Below are 7,500 nucleotides of genomic sequence, written 5' to 3'. Positions count from 1 at the left end.
TGGTACCGGTGCTAATCGTACTCGGCCAAACATGGTTTTTATGTTACGGCCCGACTCTACTCCCGGAACTCCCACGGGACCAATAACAAACCGATCAACAACACGCTTCCAAACAATGTCAGGTCAAGCTGGGAGGATGAGCCGTTTGCGCTGTGTGTGTGTGTGTGTGTGTGTGTGTGTGTTGTTGTTGATGAACAAAGTACAACGACGAGCTGTTCGCAGCAATGGCCACGCGTTGTTTTCGATTTTTCCTGCTGCTCATCCTCGATGGCGCACAAACACACACACACACACAAACGTGAATCTGTCCTGGTTCTCCCCATAGGCCCTAGTCCAGGCCACATTTACAGCTCTTTCGCTCTATAATCCGGCGTCACTTCGATCGGCGCACTGTTCGACACGGTTGTTGTTACCAGGGCGCCAACACGTATGCCAACGGATACGCATTTTATTGCTACAGCACTTTTTTTTTCGTCGTCGTTGTTGTTGTCGCTTTCCCCTCCCGGGCCTCCATTCCAATGGTCGTAGTGTGCTGTGTCAGCTGTTTTTGTTGTTTTGTTTTTTGGTCACCCCAACCATCGTTCGCTTCGATGAGTTTCATACTACGCGAAAGGCGATTTTCGGCCTTTTGATTACCGAATTGCTGTAACAGAGGAGCACAGGAGATGGGGAGGAAAGGGAGGGAAAGCTCAGCCCTTAATCGACAGCAAACAATCCGGGCCAACGGGCAATCATTTGATTTTGCCTGCGCTCAGCTTTCCCGATTTGTGTTCGGTTGTCAATTTGCTGTTTCGTCGTCAAGCTTTTTAGTGGTGGGAGAGCATTAACCGCTGGTCAAAATGTGATGCTTACTTCTGTAGCCACTGGAAATTGTTTCCACTTGAGCGTTGAATTGAGTCTAACAGGTTCTAATGGAACCGATTTGTAATCTTTTATCTGCCCGATTGTTAATTGAAATAACCGATTAGCAAGGTCGTGATCATCATACGGTGTCATTGTGTATTTAAAGGGAAATTTAAGAGGGAAAATTGTTTTTTTTATCGATCGAAAGGAGTGAACAAATGTGAAATCCTTGACATTTCAAGTATAATTACCGCCTGATGAGCATTACACGAAGCATCTAAACCAGAGAGTACAACATTATTCAAAATAATAATATGCAATTTGCAAGCATCGTCAAATACAAATTATGGTGGCGTAACTTTGAAGCTCATAAAAAAGAACGTACCTAATGTATTCGGCTCTAAATAATTTTATCTCTAAAATTAGTAGTATTCGGCTATAAATAATAATTATATTTTCCAAAGGAATACTTTGGAAAATATAATTATTGGAATGAAATGTGATTAGGAATTGCAGCATTAAATCTCATTACGATTGCATTAAACAAAAATCATTACAATTTGGACTTTTTCAACATAATCTAACAATATTTTCTGTGCTGTTTTTTTTAGATTAAACAGTCGTATATAAGTGACCAATATCTTTTCTGTATAATACTAATGAGGTGGAATTGATTGTGGAAATCAAATTAATTATGATCATTTAGAACACTTATTTCGTAAAGTAATTTTTCACCTCTATCCCACAGGTGGACCGAATCTGAACAAACTAGAACTGTCAAGTGTAAACGGCTCGTCCGTCGTTACATTTGTTAAAAAGAATTGTAAATCTAAGGGTATTTCAATTCAAATGTATTAACAGCTTCGACATCAGTCAATATTTTGCACATGCACTAGTTTTAAAAATGATAGCATGATAGCATCAGTTTTATAAATGGCATAACACACCTCCGTTGATTTGACTGCCTTATGCATGCTGTTCCATGTTACTGTTTTGTAATGTTAATGCTTTTCTTCGTTACAGGAAGTGCCAAAGAAATCGACAAAAGGTACATGTGTTGCTTACAAACATTGTGCCCCGTAATATTCGATAGCATCGATATCGATGCCGTTGGCTTGATTTGGCTCGCAAACACACACAAACCAGCCCACCGCCGGAACGGAGGTGTTTTCCATTCCTACTTCGACCATTTGACAATTTTGCATCCTCATCAACAACTCGTTTCTTGCATCCCTCTTACGATCACGTCACAACAAAAATGTCGCCGCCGCAGCTCGATTCGATTAAAAGTTGGCCAACGAGCAACGACCGACGACCCCGAAAAAGGTGCCTACCTCATCGCACACCAATCTAACTGCTTCTCGAGCGGTTTTGTGTTGTTGGGTTGTTTTTCGATTAAAAAAAAACTATGTTCTCGAACCCACAGTGAAATGTTCTCGAACCCACTGTGAGAGCGTTCAGCGGCCATTAACACAACGGTCAATGAATGCACAATGCGGTGCAGGATGATTTCCAATAACTATCCGCGGTGCAGCTTCGAGGTATCGAGCATCTTGGCATAAATCTTTTACTTCGATGACGCATAAAAAAGAAAGAGAGAGAACAAGAAGCGCTCACCGGCTTCAAATGACCGATGAAAGTATAATGAACGATGAGCACACCGAACGTGTCCTGGCCACTGGATCGTCTGAAAGAGACGAGACCCTCCGCACGGAAGACTCGATGCGCCCCGTCGATGCTCAAAATCTCTTCAATCTTGTTCCGACCGACAGTGAAAAAGTTGGATCTGCAATGCAGTTAAAATGGTGGCCACCCCCTCGAACCGACCATCGCCTGCAAGACGCTTGTAATCTATGATGCATCACACACACACACACACTCACAGAAGCTCACCCGCCCACCGGACGATTTTTTGACGAACTTGGTTCTGACTTCCTTTACAATGCCTTCCTTTCGAGCGCCTCGACTTCACAAGACCCTCTCGGGGGGTTGCTCCTCGGTGCAACAACCGCTTGGGCACCTTTTTCTCGATTTCCGTTCCCTGGAGATTCCTCTTGACTCAACTCAAGAGCACCAGCAAAAGGAGCTCCCAGCTCCCCAGCCAACGCTGCCCCTTTGCACTAATTTTTTTTTCTTCGTTCTTTTCGGCATTCAATCCGCATCAAACGAATGCTCTCGACTCGACTCTTGGGCGGCTACTACGGCGACTATCCCGGTAGCGCACGAGGATGCGAGAGAGCGACCCTTTGCATTTTGGCATTTGGCTGAGGTCGAGAAAAGTTGCCCGAAACTGGAACGCCACGCAACGTAGTAGGCCACCACCATTACCTTCACCATCACCACCAGGGGCGGGCAGCAAGCAGCGCATTAGTAACCAGCTTGCTTTTCGTTCAAACTTCAAACATTTCAGGTTCGAATCGGTTTCGGTTGAAATGGCGTAAGCCAGCCGGTTGAACCAGCCCGATAGCGGCTCTCGGTGGGATTCGACAATCCGGTGGATCCGGGCCGCACTTGGCCATTTTATTGGGATTCGCTATCGACAACCCTTTAGCCGAAAGATTCGTTGAAAGTTTTATGTTTCCCTCTTCCAGCCAGTTCAGTACCACCTCCTCGAGGCGGTCGAGTAGCTTAGTTTTTGGGGGACTTCCGGTTGGCAATCGTTCACCTGAGGCGTATACCCGCCTCATCACACTGACAGCAGACCTTGCCGGAACGGGAATTCCGGGCGAAATCTTATTGCAACTTCTTCTTCGTATATTTACTTTCGAGCCTTTCGTGCTTCCCCCTATCCCGAGCATTTCTGCAGACTTTGTGTCGAGAAAGTCAGACGCGAAGACTTCGTTTCAATTATGGCCTCGCGGAAGTACCGCCGATTTCGGGATATGTTTCGAACTTCCCGAGGTCCTCCGTTCATCACAATTTTTTTTTTGCAATGCGTATCGCGACCCCAATAAGAGCGTGTTCCTTTGGCAGGAGCGCGTCTATGTGTCTGTGTGTGTGTGTGTGTGGGGGGTACGCAACGCGCAACGTGGTTTATGATATCAAAGAAGCCCAAGTTTCCCGGTTTTTCCGATATCTTCTGGAAACATTTGGCATCGCGGTATCATGCATAAATATGCTATCAGGAAGCCGATTGGGCCTATTCCAATGACAAATAGCCTTCGACCAACAACCTCTGCAAATGGTTTCTTGTATACAGCCAACCCTTGGCTTCCGATTGCTCCGTTGGCCTCACCGAAGTATACCGTCTCGGTCGAGAAACGTTCTCGTTCTGTTGAGATTGCATATTGCAAATTCCTCGCCGCGACAAAAGCTGTTGGTTGCAATCATGAAAGTGATTTGGCTCAATACCGGATCGATCGGATTCGCTCCACTCGCTGGCGGCGGGTTCGGTGCAATCGAAGATGGTTACAAACCCAGTAGCTCCCCGGATTGTTACCCCCGCCGGGGGGGGAAAACCCAGAAAACTAGCAGCCTGTCTGCCTCGAGCGGAACAGAGACCGCCCTCCACCCAACCGGGGGCAATAAACAAAACGTCATCCATTTATCACAAAAGGGTGGAATATTTATTCGCAAATTGAATGCTGAACTGAAACGGATGCGGCTGATTGTTTTCAGTCAGCACCATTTGGTTGTGCTGCATCGTGGCACTGCGTTTCCGCACTTTTCCGCACTTTTCCGCTTCCGCAACGGAGCGGAGTGGAAATTGCATTACAAGCAGCAGCAGCAGCAGCCACACAAAATGGCAAAACCAGCCAATCTCTAATTCTTGTTCCGGTTGCTGTGGTGCGTTGCAAATCGCCCGACACGGCCTTCCGAGGACGATAAACTGAACATCAGTGTGTCCAATCAATCGCTCGTGGGTGCGGTTCTCGCGGCCGCTTTGTATGTGTGTGTATCAATGTTACATCAAAGTAAATTGAAATAATTGAACATTTTTCCGTTGAAAAACCATTGTTACGAAAACATCCTATCCGATTACATTCGATCATGGCCGTTTTTATGGGGAACCTAATTGAGCAATTTGCATCAACATGGTAAAGGTAATCAATTGGAGGAAACATGGCAAGAGACCACATGGAGTGTGCCCTAAACGTTAAATTGATATCCTAATCTGCTTTTCCCCAAAACTCAATATGATTATACGAACGCATTATGATCAAACAATATTAATGCGTCTCTGAGAAACCTTTTTCAATGTGGGATTTTCCGAAGCTGGAGCTAGTACTCGATCAAACTATTTTCTAATGATTCTAAAAGAGGAAACATAACCTCCAAAACGGTGTTAAATATATTAATTGTGGTTTCTAAAGAAATCATTTATTTCATCATTCAGTACTTATCTATAATAGTTGTGTAGTTGTTTTAACTGATCACAATGCACGTTGTCTGCATTAGCGGTGAGTGCTTAAATCGTTTTTGATAAAAAACATGCTTCCTTAGCTGACGCTGATATCTTTCCGGACCATGATGCCGGAAAGGACCAATGTTCTCAAAGTTCAAACTTCCGCTTATACCTCTTAAAACGCGTTTTGAGACACTTCGCTCTCGATGCTGGTGGTCTCTCGAGGTTTCAACTAATCAAACATCATCCTCACATTGAGCCAGCTCACCAAAAACCGACTTCCGCTTCGCTTGTGTGCGCGGAATGCGGCGAACATTCTGCCGCCGGAAAACTGCTGCTGCTGCTGCTGCTGTAACGCCGCCGCTGGATCAGGGCTGCGGTGCAAATGGTGCTCGTTCCAGTTTTCCAAACTAACCGGAGCTCGGCTCTTTGGGCTTGGGATTGGGTGAGCATTTTCTTTCATTATGCAAATAATCTCAACACTTCAATCTGCCATTGGACCAGTAAGTGAGCCAGCGAGCGAGCGAGCGACGAGGGAAGCTTCTGCTCATTACGCTCGGAGCGAGATTTCGCCACTTATCTTGCGAGCTTCCATGTGTATGTGGCCTGGTCCCAGCCTGCCAACCAGCCAGCCAACCAACCGGCTGACGTCCCGTGAGACTCAAGAAGCGCTTGGCTATCGTTCGCAGAGTGCAGCACCGTCGTCAGCGTCCTCGGGCTAGATCTCCGGCACCATAAGTACATCCGCATAATGTCTTTCGTGTTTACATTAAACTCTCACATGCTCACTGCTCGAGCACGAGCACCGCAAATACTGCTCCTCGTTGTCAGCGTCGTCGTCGTCGTTGTCGCTCTGATTCACTCGGGACGATCACTTTTACTGTAGCGCATATGTGTTTGATCTTAGACAAGCTTCCGGCGGGGTCGGTCCGGTCCGGTGCGACGCCATGTTTCATGTGCATTGAAATGTGCTCCCCGTTTCGAAACCGAATCACTCAACCTCAACTAGCATTGTCACCAAGGGTTTCAATATCTCGACTGCTGCGGGCTTTAAATTTAAAACAAATCTCGACCAATTAAAATGGCTTCGTTGTTGTGATTATTTCGGAAATTTGCCACAACATCCCTTTCCCGGTTTGCTTGGATGCCTCTTATCATGCGTTCAAATAAATCCCAAACAGATTTAACAAGTTTTTTACGGTCACCGTGGCCCCGTGTAAAGTCGTTTGTAGTCGCTGCAGCTTCACTTCTCGAATGCGGACGTTAAAAGTGGCCTCACAAAGAGCGGCATCCCGAGACTGCTCTCTTCGGTCCTATTCGAACGCCATCTTCAGTGCATTCCAACGCAGCCAGCCAGATACTGAAGCTGAAGCTCTGGAGCTCCCAGAGGGCTCCTCCGGGGCAAACGGTCGTCGCTTTGCATCCAATATGCATGCATCGGTGTAATAAGGACGTGGCTCTATCACGGTTCCCATATCAAACTCCGGCTCACCCGAAGGGCAGGAAAGAAAGGATACGTCGTCGGTTGCAGCAAACGTCACGGAGTTCGTTCCAGACCAGTGCTCGCACACACACACACAGGACCATTTCGACTGATTCTTATCACAATTTTACATTTATAAGCGCAAACTGCTTTGGGCAGAAGAGATTTATGTCAATCATATGCATATGGGAAAACGTGTAGAAGCGACCGAACCGAGCATTGCTGCCGGTGTGTGTCTGGTGTTACCGTAGAGTGTGGAGAGGTGCACTCAGCAGCGCCAGAAGGTCTGAGGAGTGTCTATTTCCATGTATGCATATTTTAAAGCGAGTAAGAGTGAGAGAGTTTTCCATTTTCTCCGCATGATCATGGTGGTCCATTAATTGGTTGACTTTAAAGGAAGAGACCGGCTTTCACCGAATACCTTGGGTGAGGATATGGTTTTGTCACTTTTCTTTCCGAACGACCAGAGCTAAATGTGTATGTATGATTCGTGTTAAATGATTATTTATGCTCTGCCTAGCGTGAATTGACACAAAGATGCTGCACAATGTGGTATGTGTTTGTGCGACAGGTTATACTAGAAAGCATAATGAATCATTTACATTCTCTTCGATAATAACATTTTGTTAAGAAGCTATATTCTATTAGCTTTTCTAGAGAATCTAAACATAATCAATAGATGCAATTTGTTGATTAGGAATTTCTGTGTATAACTACATCTCAAACGCATCGTAGAACCATAATGATGGTTTAGCATAAGCTCTAAATTCGCTTTGCGGAAAAATGTGATTTCAAATTCAATTATATATACTTTGTCTTTTTGAGTACA

At 45.6% G+C, this 7,500-nt stretch overlaps 1 protein-coding gene across 1 annotated transcript in view; it reads right to left on the bottom strand.

Moving 5' to 3' along the window:
- Positions 1 to 7,500, bottom strand: part of LOC125959510 (uncharacterized) — a 31,792-nt gene that overhangs the window by 23,444 nt on the left and 848 nt on the right. The gene's annotated exons all lie outside the window — the stretch shown is intronic.

This window comes from Anopheles darlingi, chromosome 2 (genome assembly GCF_943734745.1).
Source record: "Anopheles darlingi chromosome 2, idAnoDarlMG_H_01, whole genome shotgun sequence".
NCBI lineage: Eukaryota > Metazoa > Arthropoda > Insecta > Diptera > Culicidae > Anopheles > Anopheles darlingi.
Note: the sequence above shows the minus strand (reverse complement) of the source record. Positions and strands in the feature narration are given on the sequence as shown.